This window comes from Pan troglodytes, chromosome 10 (assembly GCF_028858775.2).
Source record: "Pan troglodytes isolate AG18354 chromosome 10, NHGRI_mPanTro3-v2.0_pri, whole genome shotgun sequence".
Lineage (NCBI taxonomy): Eukaryota > Metazoa > Chordata > Mammalia > Primates > Hominidae > Pan > Pan troglodytes.
Genome location: NC_072408.2, coordinates 133,500,224 through 133,522,779, shown reverse-complemented (window position 1 = coordinate 133,522,779; position 22,556 = coordinate 133,500,224). Strand labels below are relative to the sequence as shown.

General features: G+C 41.1%; 1 protein-coding gene and 1 long non-coding RNA gene across 2 annotated transcripts in view; one reads left to right on the top strand and one right to left on the bottom strand.

Moving 5' to 3' along the window:
* Nucleotides 1-22,556, top strand: part of LOC129136624 (uncharacterized) — a 178,351-nt gene that overhangs the window by 14,873 nt on the left and 140,922 nt on the right. The window lies entirely within an intron of this gene.
* LOC107967682 (uncharacterized) overlaps nucleotides 16,682-22,556 on the bottom strand; it is a 9,091-nt gene continuing 3,216 nt past the window's right edge. The window contains exons 3-4 of the long non-coding RNA XR_001708385.2: nucleotides 18,821-18,929; nucleotides 16,682-18,631 (exon numbers count right to left, since the gene is read on the bottom strand). This is a non-coding gene — a long non-coding RNA (uncharacterized LOC107967682). The remainder of the gene's footprint in view (nucleotides 18,632-18,820; nucleotides 18,930-22,556) is intronic.

The following is a 22,556-nucleotide window of genomic DNA, read 5'->3' as shown; positions in this document are numbered from 1 at the left end:
GAAGTATCACAGTAGGGCAGTTTGAAAACAGGCTAATTTATAACAGCTCAAAAGTGTCAAATTGGTTCAGATTCTTTCTGTGCTTTTGCTTTGCTGTCTTCATCTTATTGACTAGTTCCTTAGGCTGGATCCCTTACAGTCAGCAGAATGGTTGCTCATGTTCTGGGGATTTTGTCAAAACTGGACAGGCGTTCTAAGTGTCTCCTTTTATCAGTAAGAGAACTTTTTTAAAGGAAATTCCCAACAGATGTTCCTTTGCATCTGATTGTCCAGAACCAGGTCTCATGCCCAACAATCACTGGCAAGGGTAGAATCTGGGTTCTACCTTTTCTGGGTTTACCCCTGGGCCAAGGATGGAGTCACCTTCCATGAAGGGTGAATGGACTTTGGTTAAGAAGCCAATTGTCCTGCCTTGTGAGTTAAATAACTTTCAAGCAAAGTGTAGAACTATTCGGGAGTTCACCTTCGGCTGTCTTTCCCTTGTCTCTGTGACATGGTCTGCGGTCCCTAAAACACACAGCTGAGGCACATTTTACACACCAGCAGAACCTGCCCAGTGAGCTGCTGCTAGCAGCCCAAGTGAGTTCTCAAAAGGCTGAATTATTTCTTTTACCCAGACCAGATCCACCTGGGACAGTGAAAAATTTACTTATCACTCAAGTTGCCACAGCTGTTTTTTAAAAAGACCTACTGGGAACACTTCAAAATCCTTTTCTGTTGGTGTCTATTGAGAAACCCGGTGATTACTCCTCAATTTCGGTAGTTCTGCCTGGATTTACACTACAGATAATTGGGAAGAACATGTTTTTATTGAGTGGAATTTTGGTGCCAATCTACTCTGTAGGCGCTCACCTGGGACCTCTCTGCTTGTGTGTGGTGCATGTTATGTCTCCGGCAGAACATCTTTGGGTTTTGGATTGTAATCAAGGAATGTCTAGGCACACGTGTTTTGTTCTTCTGTAAAAGTTTTTCATCTTTATTTCCTTTTTTGGTGGAGAAAAGGAGCTTGCTAGGTTGCTGAGACCACATGTGCTTTTTGTTTTTTTGTTGCTTATTTTTTTATTTTTATTTATTTATTTACTTTTGAGACGAAGTCTTACTCTGATGCCCAGGCTGGAGTGCAGTGGCATGCTCTTGATTCATTGCAACCTCTGTCTTCTGGGTTCAAGTGATTCTCCTGCCTCAGCCTCCCAAGTAGCTGGGATTACTGGCGTGCATGACCATGCCTGGCTAATTTTTGTATTTTTAGTAGACACAGGGTTTCACCATGTTGTCCAGGTCTCGAACTCCTGACCTCAGGTGATCTGGCTGCCTCGTGAGTGGAATTCTGGTGCCAATCTACTCCGTAGACGCTCACCTGGGACCTCTCTGCTTGTGTGTGGTACATGTTATGTCTCCGGCGGAACATCTTTGGGTTTTGGATTGTAATCAAGGAATGTCTAGGCACACGTGTTTTGTTCTTCTGTAAAAGTTTTTCATCTTTATTTCCTTTTTTGGTGGAGAAAAGGAGCTTGCTATGTTGCTGAGACCACATGTGCTTTTTCTTTTTTTGTTGTTTATTTTTTTATTTTTATTTATTTATTTTTGAGACAAAGTCTTACTCTGATGCCCAGGCTGGAGTGCAGTGGCATGATCTTGACTCAGGGCAACCTCTGGCTTCTGGGTTCAAGCAATTCTCCTGCCTCAGCCTCCCGATTAGCTGGGATTACTGGCGTACACACCTGGCTAATTTTTGTATTTTTAGTAGACACAGGGTTTCACCATGTTGTCCAGGTCTCGAACTCCTGACCTCAGGTGATCCACTGGCCTCGGCCACCGTGCCCAACCCACATGTGTTTTTTCTATCAACAACTTTTAAAAAGGGAGAGAAGGTTGTAACAGGATCGCTAAGTACTGGATCTGCTTGTGCCTTGTGACTACAGCCCTTCAGTGAAAAGGGCTGATGCATTTGATTATGGAATCATCAGGCGTTGTGCTGGAGAAACTAGTTTAAAAACCTAAACATGTGAGTTTTGCAAACGTAGCCCTTAGAATTTAAATCAGTACCATCTTTCCTACCTTTTCCCCAGGAAAATATACCGTGCATTCACAAAGTCCTCCAGGCCATGAGTCTGCCTGCTTTCCAATTGCATATTTACTGCCTATCAACAAATTGGTTGCCAGTGTCCAGCCGTAATTATCCTTGGATCTTGGTTATAATTTTAGCCTGAGGTGAGGTTCACTGCAATATCATGAATAACTCTTGGGCTCTCGGGTTCTTACGGAAGATTCTAAGTTAGAAAGCTTTTATTTGGGGAATTAAATACAGTGCTGGATATTCATGCTTTTTAAAAAAGATTTTTTTCTTTCTCTAAACGTCAGCTTTTCTAGTGCATGACTTCATATTTGTTTATAGGTCATGGGCTATACAATTTCAGCCTATATAGCTCATAAAAATTGGTCAAATCAATTTAAAATAGTGCGTTGGGTGAGCATAAGAATTTAAACTCAAATGTAAATTTTCTTTTACATTTGGAAGTAGAGAGGAAGGGTTTTTTTTTGGTATGACATATTAATGTATGCTAACAGAGTAAAAATGTTATAATGCTAGACAAAATGTGAGCTATATCTTGTGACTCAAATAATCTTTGACTTCTTTTTGAGAATAAGGTCAAGCATCAAAGAGAGGCCAGACAAGAGGTACCATTTCTTCGATTAGTCTGACCTCATGAGGAAAAACAGGTGTTGGTGAAGGGGTAGAGGAGTCCCCCACTAGGACAGAGTCGGAGAAAGAGCCCTAGGTTGCCACTTGACACATTTCTCAGCCCTCCATCCCTCCCTTCTCCCTTGCTTCCTTTCTGGCCTTCACCCTACATGGCTTTGTCCTCTGTCAGTATGTCCAATGTGCATCTAATCCCACACTCCTTACATAGATCATTGTTTAGAGGAAACTTCCAAAGTGAAAGCAGCCTTGAGCCAAGAAGCCAAGAGCTGTCTTTGTTATTTAAGTTAGTCTTTCATTTCCTCGACCATGGATAAGCCACCCGACCTCTGGGTGTCAGTTGGCCCAACCACTGAATAAAGTGATTGCTGCTGGCTCTAACATGCTGTGATCTATTTTTGTAAGTAAATGATTTAAATACCTCCTAAGATGAAGGGAATGCACGTTTGTGCCTCAGATAGAATTATAACCTTCAAATATAATTAGATTGATTATAGCAGTCTAATTTAACACTTGAATTCCTCAATCCTTCATATTCTACATTATTTTAAAGCTCCCACTTCCACCCTGGAAATCTTTTACCAACTGTGACTCGGGATGGTGCAGAGGGAATGAAACATAGTCGTCTCAAATATATATATTTGCATGTAAATTGGAGTTCTTTCCTTCACTTTCTGTGTTCAGTGTGCAAGATGCAGTGAGCGAGTTAGGCTTGCGTTATTTGGTTCATGCTGTGGCTTGGAGAGGACACCCAAACCATGTACCTAGAGTTGAGAAAGTTTAGAATCTAAAAAGCAAATCCAGAGATGTTATTTGAATGGAGGGGGTGGGGACAGGGATAAGGCCTGAGATGAGTAATGTCCCATTTCACTGTCTTCATTTCAATCCTGTCTTCCTTGCATGTAGCAGTGTCTAAGGGGCAAGGCAGGGAATGTGTCTGCTCATACCCCCATAAGGTTCTAATCATCACTGCCTGAATAGAACCTCACCAAATCTCTAGGCAAAATAGCTTTCTGGGCTCTGGGCTTCACCTGTGCCTAGGAACTCTAACCTGATTCAAGGGCTGGATAGAGAACAACCCCACATCATCCATTCTATCCTCTGGATACCTCCTCCTCAATTCACTCCCTTGCCAACAGTCCTTTCACCTCCTGTATTGAGCATTCATGCACAAAATTTGGCTTAGAAGTTTTATATCCTCAAGTTATGTTTCCCAGAGTCATTGCTGTTTTTTAAAAAAAGATGTTTAGAAACTGCCCAAATCAACAGAAAACCACATACCACACGTTCTCACTTATAAGTAGGAGTGAAGTGATGGGAACACATGGACACAGAGAGGGGAACAACACACACTGGGGCCTACTGGAGGGTGGATAATGGGAAGAGGGAGAATGTCAGGAAAAATAACTAGTGGGTCCTAACCTTAATACCTGGGTGATGAAATAATCTATACAACAAACCCCCATGACACAAGATTACCTATAAAACAAACCTTCACATGTACTCCTGAACTTGAAAGTTTTTTAAAAAGACTGTAGAAAGGAAAAGAAACTGTCCAAATTGGACAATTTGGAAAGCAGCTGGTCTTTGAGGTATTTCTGAGGAGCAACAGTAACACATAGGGTGGGGTCAATGGTCCCCCAACTTGAATTCACACCAAAGTTAAACAGAGTCACTTTGCCTTCCCAATTTCTGTTCTGAAAAAGTTCTTTACATCACTCAGGTCCTTTAAAATTAGAAGATGTGAGAGCATTTCATGGTTAAAATTCACTTTGACATAGATTTATTTTTCTTTTTATATCCAGGAATAGTCTAGGCCAGGTAGAATTTATTTTAGGTTGTTGAACAAAATACCACTTTGGGCTACCTGGTTCTATATATTCTATATTTATAGAAATTTACATTTACATTTGCTATAGTTGATAATTTGGCAATAAATGTTCAATGACAGATAGAATAATTATCATATGTCTACAGTGTGTCAATTTGCCTCCTAGTCTGCAAAAGGTACAGTCTTGTTCTACATCTAGAAGAGATGTAAGACAAAACACAAACACACAACACAAAACTATTTTGTTTTCTAACTGTTGAAATGATTTCTAGTCTTGGCATTGGCTGAGAAGAGTGTGTTTAGAATATTTTTACATAAAGTGATTTTTTTGTTGTTGTTATTATGTTTAGTTTCATAAAGAAACTGAAAATGTTGTTTTGCAGATTGTTTAATTAAAGTAAAGCATTATACACATGGCTTGTAAACATTTTAAAATTATGATATAAGAAAAGGAACTGGCCAGGTGCAGTGGCTCACGTCAGTAATCTCAGCAATTTGGGAGGCCAAAGTGGGCAGATCACTTGAGGTCAGGAGTTTGAGATCAGCCTGGCCAACATGGTGAAACCCTGTCTCTACCAAAAATATAAAAACATAAAAATTAGCCAGGTATGGTGGCACATGCCTGTAGTCCCAGCTACTTAGGAGACTAAGGTGCCAGTATCACTTGAACCTGGGAAGCAAAGGTTGCAGTGAGCTGAGATTGCACCACTGCACTCCAACCTGGGTGACAGAGTGAGACTCTGCCAAAAAAAAAAAAAAAAAAAAGAGAGAAGTGGAGCTAACATGTCCAGTGAAATTGAATATGGAGATATGAAAGAGTTTTATAATTTCCCATGCTCTATTGTGTCACCTGGAACAAACAACAAATTACGGTAGGAACTAATGAGTCTAACTATCTACAGTCATCTTTGGAAAGAATGAGGCTTCTTTCTGTCCAGCCACCTAGTAGCTGTGGCTGGGCCAGTGATGGGGCTTGGAGGGTTTGCAGAATAATGTTAACATAGCCAGAAACTGCTCTTCTTAGAAAGATCTGCTTGCTGGCCATTGGCTGGTGTCTGGGTACTTTGCATTTGAGCTATTCCCTAAGTGATAATAATGACTCACTGTTTTTAGAATGTTTGTGCCAATCATGTGGCTTTTGCTGAACATCTGGTTTCTTTCTGTGAATCTGAAATTTTGAAACGTGATTGGCAGACTGCCTATGTGAGCAGGTCCAGATAAAAATCTTGGGCTTCCCCGGGCAGAAACCTTCTGAACATTTTGCAGAAAAGCTCACTCTGTGTAACTCTCATATAGGAGGAAGAAAGCATGAGAAAGGCTGCCTATGAATTCCTCCAGACTCCCCCTGTGTCTTTGTCCCTTACAATCTGACTGTGTTGCCTCATTTTGCTGCTGTAATAAATCTTAGCCAGGAGTACAACTCTATGCTGAACCCCTTGAGTATTTCTAGTGACTCTCTGAACATAAGGGTGGTATCAGGGTCCCCAACACAGAGGGGACCAAACCAGAAAGTAAGCATGGTTACCTTTCAGAACCCCACATACATCAACTTCAGGGGATGGTAGGACATCAAGATCTGGGCAGAGGAGAAGAGTCTTTGGGAATCATATGCCTGTGATTTGCATCCTGTACTGGCAATGGAAAGATCGTAGAATTCAATGAGGCATGAAATGGAAATGCTATAGGAATAAAGTAATAGATGAATGTAAAATGGTGTGATTTTGATGGATAAGGTTATGGTTTTGATGGATTCTAATGGAAAACAGAGTAAAACATATATGAGAGGTCTGAGTATATATAAAATATTTCATTTGAACTTTTGTCTTCTGAGGAGAAAAACTGCTAAAATATGCAAAATATTCCTTTTTTAAAAAAAATATAAGTTTAGAAATGTGTAGAAATTTTAAAGGGAAAGTTGTTTGTTTGTTTGTTTTTGAGATGGAATCTCGCTCTGTTGCCAGGCTAGAGTGCAGTGGCGCAATCTCGGCTCACTGCAACCTCCACCTCCTAGATTCAAGTGATTCTCCTGCCTCAGCCTCCCAAGTAGCTGGAATTATAGGCATGTGCCACCACGCCCAGCTAATTTTTGTATTTTTAGTAGAGACGTGTTTCGCCCTGTTGACCAGTCTGGTCTCGAACTCCTGACTTCAGGTGATCCGCCCGCCTCAGCCTCCCAAAGTGCTGGGATTACAGGCATGAGCCACCGCTCCTGGCCTCTTTTTATCCCAAATTCCATTAATTATTAATACTTCTGAATATGGGATACATTATTGTCATGTTAGTTTTATTCCACTGCAAAAATATCCATATTGAAAATGTATAGTATTCGACTCCCCAGGCAGCTACCTGTCCATGTGGTACCTTTGTAAAGTTAGAAAAGGCACCCCTTCCTCAAAGAGTTTGACTGCCGTCTTTCTGACAATGGTTATAATAAATACTGTACCATATTTCATTGATGTAAGATGCTAGCATTGGTCAGACTTACTCTTATTTTATATACCACTAAGAAAAACAAACGCTGCCTACAAGATGAATTAGTTGTAAGATGCCCCCTCATTGCAGATAATTGATGAAATATAAATAAATGAAGCTACAATAGAGGATGTGAATTTTGTCTTGTTAAGACATACCCCTCTGCATGTGTGTGCCCTGCTAACTTCTCAGATCTTGTCTTCAATACCGTGTGCCTTTCAGAATCCTGACATTCCTTCATTTACCAAACACCTGAGCACAGGCTGTAGGTGCCAGCATCCCAAATCCTACTAAAACTCATAAGTATAACAAAACCCAGTTCACAGAGTCAAGCCTATGTTCTGTAGCAGTCAGTACCAGGAGTGAGAACATATTCTTTGACTTGGAAAGGGGCAGTCCTGGGTCTGGGTCTGCAACTCCTTAGTTGTGTAGCATTGGGCTGGTCATGCCACCTGCTGAGCTCAGCTTCTTTCCCCTGAGAAAGGAGATCATAACATACACAGCTCAGAGCTGATTGAGAACTTTCTGGGTTCATTAAGGAGCTATCTGTGCTTAGTAAATGCCTGTTCTATTTTACTTATTGAGAATTCTTTCTAAACCATCCAGAAGTGTGTTTTATTTGTTTGTCTCTAAGACATGCGGAAGAAGAAAAAAACATATATAAAATGTGACATTTTGAGGGTGGAACTGTTTATGCTGGCTTTAAGCTACGACCTCAGCTCCAGACCTGCCCTTTCACACCCTGATGTCAGGGCTGGAGCTCTGCAAACCACACCTCTGCTTTGCCGGCTGCTTTCTGTTGGGCTCTGTCATTAGGGACACTAGAGGGAGACCTTGGGGGTAGAAAGGGAAAAGGATCTTGCTCTTTATGTCTTTCCTGCCGTTCCCCTATGCCATCCAGTAAATGGCCCTGCATGCTGGCAGCAGTCATTGATTCTAGCTTCCAGCTTCTTCCTACTGTCTGAGGCCAGCTTCAGCACAAGCTCCAAAGACATCAGCATCTCCTGGGCATTTTCATCTTTTCAGAGTCTGGGTCTCAGCTCCCTGGGGACCTTCTTCCCAGCTCTCAGGCATCGCCAGCAACTGGGTGGTAGTCTTTCTTCTGAATGGTGGGTCTTTGCTTTGCACAGTCCTCCAAGCTTCTAGGTTCCAATATAACTACATGTGTGGTTTTTTCTTGAAAGTTAAATAAAATATTTCATTTAAAGAGGCCTCTGTGTGCAGCAAATGCCAGTTTCATTTCACTCATTCATGGCACTTTAAGGACAAGTTGCAAGTATTTTATTTGCTAGTGTTCCAGGCATATCAGAACATAAAACATTCTTATTTAATGTGGAATATTTGTAGGAAGATCTGAGTGATTTTTACAGTGGATTCATTGAAAGTGATATTTAAAAGGTTTTATAGAGGAAATACATTATTATGCCCATGCAGATACATCATAATCTAGATTGGAATGTAGCAGGAAACTGTTTGAAATATAAAATAGTGGTCCATTAGCTCTGAGAAACGTAAAAATCACATAACTAAAAGAAATATATTGGCTTAAGTAAATACTGGTTCAAAGCAGACAAAAAAATGCCAAGAAAAATACTGCTAAGTAGATTCTTATCCCTTATTTGTGGTCTATAAAAGCAAATGGCAGCACTGCAGTTCAGGAAATATTGGTGACTAAAAAGCAAGTCTCAACGTAAAATCGTATGAAATAAGAACAAATGCCTTTACTTGAAAGCAAAGGAAATCAAGCAACAACAACAACAAAAACCTATAAATTTGACTGAATTCCCACACAGGCTGTGTTGCATATTGACAAGCCAATATTTTTGTATAAATCAGTACAAAACCTGTAAAAAAAAATTGAAGGTACCCCAAGGTCATTCTCATGTATGTAGTAAAAGCCAGTATTTGCTTGGCTATGAGCACATGAACAAGCAGCAAAGGGGAAAATAATTCTGACAGAAACCAGCCTAAACCATGCCTTCAAGAGCTTCCCAGAAATTCCATTCCTATTTGAGCCATGGTTTATGGCAGTGATCAATTTAAATCTAGTCAGAAAATAGTCCATAATTTACCCCCTGATTATCTAGGTGGCTAATACCTTATTTCTCAAGTAAAGAAAAGCAGCCGGATGCGGTGGCTCACGCCTGTAATCCCAGCATTTTAGGAGGCTGAGGTGGGTGGATCACCTGAGATCAGGAGTTTGAGACCAGCTTGGCCAACATGGCGAAACCCTGTCTCCACTAAAAATACAAAAAATTAGCTGGGCCTGGTGGTGGGCGCCTGTAATCCCAGCTACTTGGAAGGCTGAGACAGGAGAATCGCTTGAGCCCGTGAGACTGAGGTTGCAGTGAGCCAATATCATGCCATTGCACTGCAGCCTGGGTGACAGAGTGAAACTCCACCTCAAAAGAAAAAAACAAAAAATGAAAAAGAAAAGCATGCAAGGATAGAAATCACCAATCTTTTCTGTGATGTTTGTGTTTCCGTTTTCTGCCACCAGGGGCTAATGATATTACCATGATCTATAAATCCACTATTCCTCTTTCCTTCCCTGTTGGGCTTTCAATAGGCTTAGTTCACTAGACATGGGGTAAATATATTGCTTTTGGTAAAGATGAGTTTTGCTTGCTGACAAATACAGTAGCTCCTTACAAAATGAGCAGTGATCAGAGACAGTGTAAGCTAGTAGAGCAATACATTGCTGTAAGCTACTCCAAATTTATTTGATTTAGCTTGGGTTAAAATACAAGCTAATGTATTTTAGGACTCAACATTTTGTTTTACGTTTGTTGGACAGAACATTTGAGAACAAATTTAAGAAGTTACCGACACAAGTGTTTTCAAGGATTTTCTTCACTGATATTTAGCCTTTGTTTACATAGGGAAGAGAGAAGATTACCAGATAGTTTACATTCTTATTATAATGACATATATGCCATACTTAACTGATCCATATCATGGCATTATAGCTTTTGAATTTTTCTCTGTTTAGATAGGAAAATAAATTTTTCATTATATTGAAAGTTCATTTTAACTGCTTCAAGAACTATTGGCTTTATTACTGAGACTATGAATGTTTATTACAGGAAACTTTATTCGGAAAACTTTGTTCACTGTAATTGGAAACCGAATTTGCCACCAAAGGCTGATTAAACCCAACAACTATTCCATTAAACTGCTGACTCTTCCTTTAGTTTACACAGCCAAGATAAAAGAGATTTAACAGAATCTTTTCCTTGACCTCGAGAAATGAATGACTTTCACAGGTGAAAAGGATGGACCATGTCTGACAATTTAAACAGTCAATTCACCTTCTCCATGAGCCTCAGTGAATTAACAATATTTTCAACCCCTTTATGACTCTTCAAGAAGAAATAGGGCGGTTAACCTGCATTTTACATAGGCTTTCTGCTGTTTATCTTTTCAGCCCTTTATATATGGCCTTCTATTGTTTCTCTTTTCTGCCACTGAGAAGCTTCCTCTGATACCTCTCACTGGAAGATTTGATTGTATTGGAAGAGGGAAGGAATCTCACAGGAGATCAGTATGGTTTTACCTTGTATCTGTGCTATCCATGCCTCATTTCCCTTTCTGTATTCTGTTGTGGGCAGAATCCAGGGACAAGTTGTCTTGGCATTGTCATCTTGCACAGAACAGCACCCTGAACATAGTAAGTAGTTGGAAATAGTAACTTGAGTGCATGGCTATCCTACTACAAATTATTTCTTAATGCCCATCTTTCACGGGTATCATGGAAAATCAGGATTATGCATCACCTATAATGGAACTCATCACATTCCCCGTGCTCATTTTCTGGGTCTCCTGAATCAATGGATGGCTCTGCCTTGTATTCAGTGCTAAAAAATGGAATTCTCCAGTGAGAGCTCTCTCATCTCATGACCAAGTCCAGCCATGGTCTGCTGCCTCTACCCCATAAATGTCCTTCAATTCCAGCCTTTTGCACAATTTCCAGTTCAAACTAACCAGTGTATCTCAATTCATCTTTTGTTCCCTACTGGGTTTCTCTTACAGCAACCAAATCTGATTATAGTATTTCCTTACTTAATGTCTTTCTGTGGCTCACAACTTACTTCTCTAAAACGATCTTGATTCTTCCAATAGCTGAAAAGATTTAATATGTCCCAGCCTCTGCTGACCTCTCTGGCCTCATCTCACCTTACCCTCATTCTTGAGAATCTTTGTTTTATTTTGTTTTTGCAGAGCGGCCATTGTGATTTATTTGTCAGTTCGTGAAAAGCACTGGACTTCTCATCCGGGGCATGTGTCATTCCTTCTTTCTGATTCCCTTTTTATAGAATGTTCTGATTACTCACTCATCCAGTTGATTTCACTTATTTAAAAAAATTTCAGAGCAAATGTCACTTCCTGAATGGATTTTCCTGATTACACAAATTTGTTTTGGCTCTCCTGTCATATGTTCATTCCCCTAGGTTTGATCTTGTATATATACTAAATCTGTGATTAAATAACTAATTTTTATTTAGTTGCCTATTATGTATTTTCATGGCTAGAATGTTATTCTTTGTCCTAGATCCTAAGAGTAGGATACATACCCTACTACGTAGATGGATAGGTAGGTAGGTAGATAGATAGATAGATAGATAGATAGATAGATAGATAGATAGATAGATATGTATGATACTATATATATATATAATCCTTTATATATAGTAGGACACACACACACATAAAAGAACAGCACACACATAAATATAAGAACAAATTATTTTTAATCCAGGTTCTTAATACCATAGATCATGATTTTTTATAATGCATATTCATTTTCTGCCACTCTCTGACCCCCAAAACATGTGGGAGATTGTTCTTGGCCATAGGTTTTGGGTGGTAAGGAGATAAATGTTGTCCTTAGCCTCAAGGGGCTCATAATTGTTCAACTAAATTTGCTTAAAATGAACCTTGTCTGTCAATATGTATAGATGAAGTATACCTAAAGCATGTTGTGGCTCATTAGGAATGGTCTTAGGAAGTGTTGGGTTGAGAGGCTGAAATAGTAGGTCAGCTAAAGTGCATTGAGAAGTGAGCCTACTGGATCCCAGTCTCTGCCACCCCAAAAAGAGACTGATCAGCCTGCATGTTATTGAAGGCAGAACCATTACAGAACCTCGAGGGGCAAGGTGCTGAGGTGGAATAGGGGACAGAGGAACTGGGTCTCCTCTTTCATTCTGCACAAAGCATCTGTGGGCATGTGGGTGAGTTAGGTCACACCCCTGGCCATTATAAGGTGTTTGGGATAAAAATGCAGTGGCATTTGTGAAGTGTCTAGCACACTGCCTTTGCTCTTAGTCAACAAATGAACGCTTGTTTCTTTCCCTGCCCTTTTTCCTCATCATCAGACCCATCATTCTAAAATACTTTTATATTCCCTTCCTGCTAACTAGGGAATCAAACTGATGCCTAGGTGTGTCCTTGTGTTCTCTGCTTGTACAGAATTTTTAAAAAACTCATATATAGTGATATAAGCTATATACATAGATTTATAATTTATCCCACATGAGCTTTGAGATTATTTTTATATGTCCTCCAGCTATAACAAATATTTCATAAATAAACAACCCCTTTTTATAGTTTTTTATGTTACCCCAAAATGCTGTGTTAGTGCTTTGTGGACAATAGTTTCTGGTCACCTGCCTATGGAAAGAGTAGGTGTCCATGAATGCTGAAATGGCCTCAAGAAAGAAGAAGGAGAACTCAAAGCCAAGGACCTGATGATCTACAGAATGTCTGGTACAAATGTTTTAAGCACAGGAGCGACCTGGCTGATGTAACTGCATGACGTTTGCTAAATGGCCTGTCAGTTTACAGATCCCATCATCATTTTCTAACTCCTTCACTTCCACTGACTCTTTCAGCAGAATGAAGGTATCTTCTGACATAATGTTGACTGGCACCAAAAAATTACACATGAAATTATGAAATCTTTTAATTAACTAGTTACTAGTTAACAACACGTATAAAGTATCTGCTATTTTATTCTATGCTAAGCATTCCAGATTCAGTGGTGAGCAAAAATGCATGGCCCCTCCGTCTATCCTGTTTATACAGAAAGGATCTTATTCCCTCTCCAGTGTCCCAGTTTACCCATACAATATGCTCTTGAAATATACATCACAGGATGCATTGTTGAATGTTACACAATGTTGAATGTTATACAACATAATGTAGTTAATTTCCACAGGAATAGTTTTATGAGTTCCTCAATGCCACAGTTATTATTATGCATTCCTAAATAACATCAAATCTTACAAAAACTGAAATAATTATTCCAGGAGTTAGCAGTTGACAGGAAGTTTTTTCTCGATAATGACTATAATCTGATTGTCCATATTTTCTCTTTAAGCACTATATTAGTCTGTTCTCATGCTGCCAATAAAGACATAACCTGAGACTGGGTGATTTACAAAGGAAAGAGAGTTAATTGACTCATAGTTCAGCAAGGCTGGGGAGGCCTCACAAACATGATGGAAGATGAAGGAGGAGCAAAGACATATCTTACATGGTGGCAGGCAGGGAAGTGTGTGCAGGGGAACTGTCCTTTATAAAACCGTCAGATCTTGTGAGACTTATTCATTATCATGAGAACAGCACAGGAAAAACCTGCCCCCATGATTCAATTCTCTCCCACCAGGTCCCTCCCATGACACATGGGGATTATGGGAGTTACAATTCTAGATGAGATTTGGGTGGGGACACAGCCAAACCATATCAAGCACTTTAGAGTAATCATTTAAGCCAACTCACAATGAAAACATAACATGATACATGATATTCATGTAATTCAAGCTGTAAGGCCACCTCTTTCCCTAAACAGAAACAAAGGAAACCCAATGAAATATTAACAATAACTAATCAGAAAGCAGCAAAGCACATGAGAGCCCTGCACACAGCAAGTGCTCCTGGCCCTGCCATGAGTCAGCCAACTTCCAGAGCCCTAAAAGGAAAACTTCTGTAACTTCAAGCCAACTGCACAGTGGCACAGAGCCCTTGTCTTGGAGCCTCAGCTGCTTCAGGGTTAGAAATGGATCCTGAGAATAGGTCTTGTGAGCAGAGAGTGGGGGAATTAAATGAATTCTTCTTGCTGAAACTGAATGTGCAAATCTGGTACTTAGACTGTATGTATGTGTGAAAAAGGAGGATGAGGTGTGATTAACAAAAGATAAGTCATCTGTCTATAAGCACTACATTTTCTGGTGATTTTTTAAAGATTGTTTTTCACCATATATCTATATCTATATCTATATCTATCTATATATATATATATGTAATCCCATCACTTTGGGAGGCCGAGGCGGGTAGATCACCTGAGGTCGGGAGTTTGAGACCAACCTGACCAATATGGAGAAACCCTGTCTCTACTAAAAATACGAGAAATTAGCCTGGCGTGGTGGTGTATGCCTGTAAACCCAGCTACTCGGGAGGCTGAGGCAGGAGAATCGCTTGAACCTGGGAGGCAGAGGTTGCCATGAGCTGAGATCGCTCTATTGCACCCCAGCCTGAGCAACAAGAGAGAAACTTCATCTCAAAAAAAAATAATAATTTTATAATAAAAAGTCATTTGAATTAATAGAAGAGGACACCACAAACTAAGTGAAAATTGAGCAATGAGCCAATGGGTTAGTGATTCTCAGGTCACCATCTTTGGCCTGAAAATGATTTTCACTCAAATCCCAAGCCAATATGACTGCTATAATCCCCAAGAACATGTAAGGATAAGGGAAAAAGGGAACAAACTGCATCACCACTTTTAAATGTGGTATGTCCTGGGGCTGTTGCTCTGATAAGGAAAAGCTGCAGCGTCTGGCATCAGGCATCCATCCTACCTCATTCCTTGCCATCTCTTGGGCCACATGTCCTAGTGATGCCCCCAGCCAGCCTTCCACATAAGGGGTCCTACCAGCTGCTACCTGGAATGGAACTGAGAGGACAGATTCATTTTCCAGGAGGAGGCCCCAGTGAGCTTAGACAACATTCACCGAAATGACGGTTCTCTCTGCCTGGAAAACAGCATCCCAGCTCGGGCTTATGTTATACCCCAGGGTTTGGTGTGTAATGACAGAGGCCATCCATCCATTCTGGGGACACTCTGGGATCATAGATCCCCTCTCCCACTTTTCCCTGGTGATAATCTTGCCCGTAAAGGGAAATAGATAGACCACGCTTTGAGGATTCTGTGGCAATTATAAAGCCTTGGAATCTTGCAGGCAGGAGACTAGACTTCTCAGTGTCCAGCACTAGAGAGAGGGCTGTGGGGAGAGAGGTGCTCCTTTCACAACCAAGGGTTCAGGGTCAGTGGAGGTCGGCAACCCTCTCCCCTCCCCGTGACCCCCTCCACACACTCTACCAGTGGTCTGACCTTGGGCAAGTTACCTACCCTCAGTTTTTCTCATCCATAAAATGGGATACTTAACATGACATACATCACAGGGGAGATGTGAGGATTAAATTAGCCAGTGTGTGGAGAATGACTGGGACAGTGGCTGTCATGCAGAAAGCACTCAGTAAATTCAGTTGGCAGCCAGTGTCGTCGCTGTCCCTCCTCACCTGTGTCCTATGTGTGCTCATATGTGGACAGTGCCCTGGTTGCTGTTGCAGTGAGAACTAGCAACGAAGGATTTAGCTTCTAAGAGTTCAAGTTCAGCATTTCCCAGGAAAATTAGAATTTTAAAGGAGCCTTCTCCTGTGGACTCAAAATGAATGGAATTTTAATTCTGCCAGATTTGTGTTAGACCTTGACTGTTACCAAGATATTTAACTTTCAAATGATTAAGTTTGCTAATCTACAAAATAAGAGTATTGATTGATATTAACCTGTGGGGTCTGTAAAGCTTCAAAAAAGGAAGGGTGAAAGTCTGACGGGGTTCAGAAGACAGTCTGTGCAGTTAGAGGCAAATGCATGCAAATTCCAGCTCAGCCAATGAGAACTTATCTCCTCTAGCTTCATGTTCCTTATCTATAAAACAAAGATAATAGTAGTCCCATAGTTTAAATAATTATGAGGATTAAATAACCTATGTAAAATGCTTAGTGTCTGCTAAGAATTTTAGATTTGGTTCTTATCATTACATGAAATTCTATTGTATTAATCAGGCAGGATCCATTCAGCTGCAAGTGACAGAACACTTACTTCAGCAAAATGAGCTAACTTACTGCCTCACGCCCAGGAATTGATCTGAGGGTTCAGTCAGGAAGGGATCCAGGAATTGAAACACTTCGGTCAGCAATTGTTTTCTTCTTTGTATCCTTGCTCTTTTGTTCTGTTCTTTCTTTATAATTTGCCTCAATCCCAAGAAGGTTTTGTCTTGGTGATATTGGACATATTCTATGAGTTTGGTTATCTCTGCAGGAGATACCGTTTCTTAATTCCAACATTTAAAACATGAAGTCTTCCATGCAGTGCTCACCAGTTCTTATTAACTTGGATGTCATTGCTGGCTCATTCCCAAAGCACTCATTGTTGACAGTAGGGTGGAAGGCTCTGATTGGCCATCCTGGATCATTAGCTCACCCCATAGCCAGGGTGGGAGTCAGCTCCACCTGATGGCATAGGCTGAATATGGTGTGGTGCTTCTCCAAAAGGAAAGGGAAAAAATGGTGCTGTATTAGTTTGTTAGTGCTGTCATAACAAAAGAACACAGACTGGGTGTCTAAAAAAATAGAAATTTATTTTCTCATAACATGGAAGCTTCCATAATATGGAAATCCAAGATCAGGATGCAGACAGGGTTGGTTTCTTTGGCGGCCTCTCCCTTTGGTTCCCAGATGGCTGTCTTCTCTCTGCATCTTCCCATGGTCTTTCCTCTGTGTGCACAGGTATTTCTGTCCAAATTTCCTCTTCTTACGAGGGATTATGACCCACCCTGAAGACTTCATTTTAATTTAATTATTTCTTTAAAGACTGTGTCTTCTGATAGGATTACCTTCTAGGCACTGCAGGCTGGAATTTCAATATATACATTTCAGCGAGGGAGGGGGACACAATTCCTCACATAATTGCTGCTATTAGAGGAGAGGTACTGTTCAGGAGTGGAAGGTCATGCTGGAATTGCCAACACTCCAAACTATCACTGGTTTATCTTATCACAGGTTGAGTTCTGTTTTGCAAAATAAGATGTGAGCTCAGCATCGGCAATTGGGGCTGGTTCCATTTTGTGGCTCCTCCCTCTTGACTGTGGCTTCTGCTTTTCTGCCACTGGGAAGAGAAGCTGGAAGTTCAGGAGTCGGCCTTTCCATGCTTGAGCCCAGCAGAGATCTCACTTCTGCTCAACCCACTAGCAAAAGGAGTCACAAAGCCCCACCTAACTTCAAGGAGGTTGGACAATCATGGAGAGAAGATGGATACTCAGTGTGCCATCTCCAAAGGAAAAATTGAGTCACTTCAGGAAACTGCAGCAATTATTTCATCTTTTCTTCCAAGTTTCCATGCTGATATTGGTTACTGCATCATCCTATCACTGTAGAGGCATGTGTTTTTCTTCCTTCCTGCCTCTGCAGTTCAGCAGGCTCTATACTCCATCAGCATCTATACTATACTCCATCAGTTATGTCTATCACATCCTTCTCTTCATGTTTAGTTTAGTGCCATTATCTTTGTTCAAGTCTCTATAGCAACATATATAGACTATTGCAAGAAGAAGATCTAGAATATAAAAAAGCTCAGAGTTGGAAACTCTAATGGGTACTGGAAAAGGAGGAATGATTCTTCTTCTTTACAGCATAAAATTCAGGACTAGAATGAGGCAAAAGACAGGAGATGAGGCTGGCTGGGCAGGTGAGCAGGAGACTAACCAATACCAGCCTTGATCAAGTCAGTCCAGAAAACTGAGAACTTGCATCCAGTGAGTGATTGGGAGCTATTGGGTAACTTTGAGAAGGGAAGGTGAAGGGTGAGGGGGACTGGGGAAATATGAAGCTGGAAGCCAGAGTCGGTGTTGGTGGAGTCAGATTTTTAGCCTGTAAGGAGATCACAGAGGTGCACAGGACTTTTGACGAGTTACTAGAGTTCTCTGTCCCTCTCAAGTTCCTTATTTATAACAAAGCAATAATTCTAACAAACATTTCCTGTAGAAGTGGACTTAGGGAACTAATGTACACAAGATAGCTCTCACTGTTCCTGAGTATAGGAAGTACTCAGTGAAAACTGGTTATAATTCAGAAGGGGAGAATCAGATGGAGCAGGCTGCCTCGAGAGAAGTTATGAGATCTGTGACAAAACACGCCCAGGCAGTTGGCAACCCTGCTTGGAGAACGCTGAAGAAATAAACACATGACTTTATTCTCCCTCGCTCTTTTATCGTCTTCTATCATTGGCCAGAGCCAACTGGAAACCAAAGCAGAAAGGAAAAAAGAACCAATAAGGGTAGACAGCAAGACAGGGAAGGCAGAGAGTGAGTTCATGGGGCAAACAGGAAACATCCAGCACCTCATTGTGGATAAAATTCAAGAACAAGTATTCTCTCAGCTGCAAGTGATGGAAACTCAAGTTACACTTGCTTTTGCAAAAATGAGATGATTTACCAACTCATGCCATTGGAAAGTCCAGCAGTAGATTGCGTAAGGTTCAGTCGAGGTGGGATCCAGATGTGGAAGAACTGTGGGTAGAAGCACAGAGAGAATTATTAGGGTTCTTGTACTTACATTTGAGTAGTAAAGTGGCCCTCATTAATAGGATATGATGATCTATGCTTTGATGCAATTCATGAACAATAGAGATGGCTTTACTGTCACACACTTGCGTGTCCTTGGCCATCACTATATCACTACAGGTAAACTGAGCCAACCTGGGTCATCTGTACGCTGGTTCACCTGCCCTGAAGAGTGTCATTGTCAGCAACTGATTATCTTCCAGTTTTAACCTTCTTGATCATCTCTGGTTACTGAGTGAATTATCTAACAAAAGAAATACACATTTGAGTTGATGACCAAATGCACTTTCTGCATGTGAAACTAGAACCACGCAAGCCTCATTGAAGACCCCTCCAAAGTGGCAAACCAGGCAAGGGGAAGTGTGATCAGAGAGCTATTAGCAAAGCCAAAACCTATGAAACTCTCCACCCACCACTAGCGGATCCCTGAAAGGAATCACGTGGACAACGTGTGATTTGGAAGTCCAGTGTCCCACATGTCGTAAACTCAGAATATTTTAAAGGAGTTAGATTGGAGTTAGCAAGGAGGTGAGACATGATGATAATTTTATCTCTTAGCATGCTCTTTGACGTCTGCCAGTCAAGAGTTTTTCGTTGTGCACATTTGTCAGGATTTGTTACCTATTTGAAAGGAGCACAAGTATTGTCTCCCACCATGATTCTTTCATCAGGGATCTGAAGTGGAAAAAACTGATGTGGCAAAGCCCTTCTGTCTAGGGATGAATATCGGGACTCTGTATCCAGGGGATAGGTGACTTTGGTGGGCATAACTTGCCTAACATGTGACCTTCTCCCACTACAAAAATAATCAACATCAATCTCTCTCCTGTCTAGCCTAAGCTGTGCCGTATAAGAATGAATGGTTTCTTGTGGATGTGAAATAGATGTTTCCTCAGGCACACTCAATACATTTGTCACTGAATTCTTCTTGCTCTTGAGTCTGTAAGAACTGATTATGCATGTCAGATTTTTTCCTCAATTCAATGGAGTTTAGCAAAACATTCAAAGGCAGTTTTCTTAGACTTGGTGTCTCCATCATGCAGCAAATGACTAAGGTCTCCTAATGACTGTCTGCGACCATGGTTATTAATCACTTCAGGGACAGGTTTTATGCACAGGGACTTCTGCCCCTGGGCTGCTGAGTGGCTGGTGCTTATGGGGGCCCCGAAGGAACATGATGCTTCACTGTTGTATCTAAATACACCACTTGTCTCAATGACCACAGACACTGGGTTGAAGTGTAGTGCTTTCTGTATTCTCTCATGGTTTTAACATTTTCAAGTAAGAAAAAATGCACAAAAGATTTATAATTGCTTAATCCAGTCTATCATTGTTGGACATTTGGGTTAGTTCCAAGTCTTTGCTATTGTGAATAGTGCCACAATAAACCTACATGTGCATGTGTCTTTATAGCAGCATGATTTATAATCCTTTGGGTATATACCCAGTAACGGGATGGCTGGGTCAAATGGTATTTCTAGTTCTAGATCCCTGAGGAATCGCCACACTGACTTCCACAATGGTTGAACTAGTTTACAGTTCCACAAAAAGTGTAAAAGTGTTCCTATTTCTCCACATCCTCTCCAGCACCTGTTGTTTCCTGACTTTTGAATGATCTCCATTCTAACTGGTTGAGATGGTATCTCATTGTGGTTTTGATTTGCATTTCTCTGATGGCCAGTGATGATGAGCATTTTTTCATGTGTCTTTTGGCTGCATAAATGTCTTCTTTTGAGAAGTGTCTGTTCATATCCTTCGCCCAATTGTTGATTGGGTTGTTTGTTTTTCTTCTTGTAAATTTGTTTGAGTTCTTTGTAGATTCTGGATATTAGCCCTGTGTCAGATGAGTAGATTGCAAAAATTTTCTCCCATTTTGTAGGTTGCCTGTTCACTCTGATGGTAGTTTCTTTTGCTGTGCAGAAGCTCTTTAGTTTAATTAGATCCCATTTGTCAATTTTGGTTTATGTTGCCATTGCTTTTGGTGTTTTAGACGTGAAGTCCTTGCCCATGCCTATGTCCTGAATGGTATTGCCTAGGTTTTCTTCTAGAGTTTTTATGGTTTTAGGTCTAACATTTAAGTCTTTAATCCACCTTGAATTAATTTTTGTATAAGGTATAAGGAAGGGATCCAGTTTCAGCTTTCTACATATGGCTAGCCAGTTTTCCCAGCACCATTTATTAAATAGGGAATCCTTTCCCCATTTCTTGTTTTTGTCAGGTTTGTCAAAGATCAGATAGTTGTAGATATGTGGCATTATTTCTGAGGGCTCTGTTCTGTTCCATTGGTCTATATGTCTGTTTTGCTATAAAAAATGATGAGTTCATGTCCTTCGTAGGGACATGGATGAAGCTGGAAACCACCATTCTCAGCAAACTATCGCAAGAACAAAAAACCAAACACCGCATGTTCTCACTTACAGGTGAGAATTGAACAATGAGAACACATGGACACAGGAAGGGGAACATCACACACCGGGGCCTGTTGTGGGGTGGGGGGAGGGGGGAGGGATAGCATTAGGAGATATACCTAATGTAAATGACGAGTTAATGGGTGCAGTACACCAACATGGCACATGTATACATATGTAACAAGCCTGCACGTTGTGCACATGTACCCTAAAACTTGTATAATTTTTTAAAAAAAGATTTATAATTGCTGTTTGTGGTTGACTGTTATATGCCACAGTATTTTTTTCCCGTATTGGGTACGTTCTTTGAAAAATAAAATCATGAGTTGGACAAGAAATGTCAGTACAGGAGACAAACTGTGTAAGGAAATTACCTGCTGTCTTCAAGGACACAATTGTCCCTTCTGACTCAAAAACCTGAAAACTTTCCTCAGGTGAAAAGGGTTGATTAGAGTGTGATAGTTAATGGATATGCCAATTCGACTGGGCCCTGAGGTGCTCGTATCGAACATCATTTCTGAGTGTATCTTTCAGGATATTTGCTGATGAGATTAGCATTTGAATTGGTGGACTCAGTGAAGTCTAATATTTCCCCTTCCCCAAAGTCTGTGGGCACCAACCAATCCATTGAGGGCCCGAATAGAACAAAAGGCAGAGAAATGAGAATTCTCCCCCCTTGTTTGTTTATTTTTTTCTGCCTCATTGCTTGACCTCAGACTTCTCATCTTATCCTGCCATGAGACTGGGATTTGTATTATCAGCCCCCACTGGTTCTCAGGCCTTTGAGCTCAGACTGAATTACACCACTGGCTTTCCTGGGTCTTCAGATGGTGGGGGGCACATCGTGGGAAGTCTCATCTCCATAACCGTGTGAGCCAGGTCCTCGTCGCCACAGCAGAAAACCCAAAACCTTCCGTCTCCCTGTGCATCTGTCAGAGGACGCCTGATATGACTAATAAAAGGAAGAGACTGGCCACTCAATGCCAGAAGATGAGAAGAGACAATGGGAAATTCTACCTGACATTAGTCAATGGCAAACCGTCCAGGCCTCACTGGTGAAATATGGGCATTGTCAGTGGATAGGACACAGGGAGTCATGCCCACTTCAGGAAGGCTATGAGCGGCTTTTCTGCTGCTGACCTTTCTGGGGGAAACAGCCGTCACTGCAGGCCAAGATGCACTGCGCTAGACTTGACTGGGGCTGCTAGCTCCTCCCTTCTCCTCAGGCTCCTGCAGGCTACAGGCCATTTCCACACCTGCAAAGAGGTGTCATCATCAGTCAGGAGAGGAGGTGGTCAGACAGCAGTGGGACCACAGGGGAACACAGAGCTGTCAGCCCAGGGACAAGGGATTGACCGATGGGCCAGGCCTCTGCAGTGACAAATGTCACAGCTGGGCTGTTTCTTTCTGAATTAAGGTGCCCCCATTTTTCTGACTGATTCACCAGGGGAAAATACAATAGA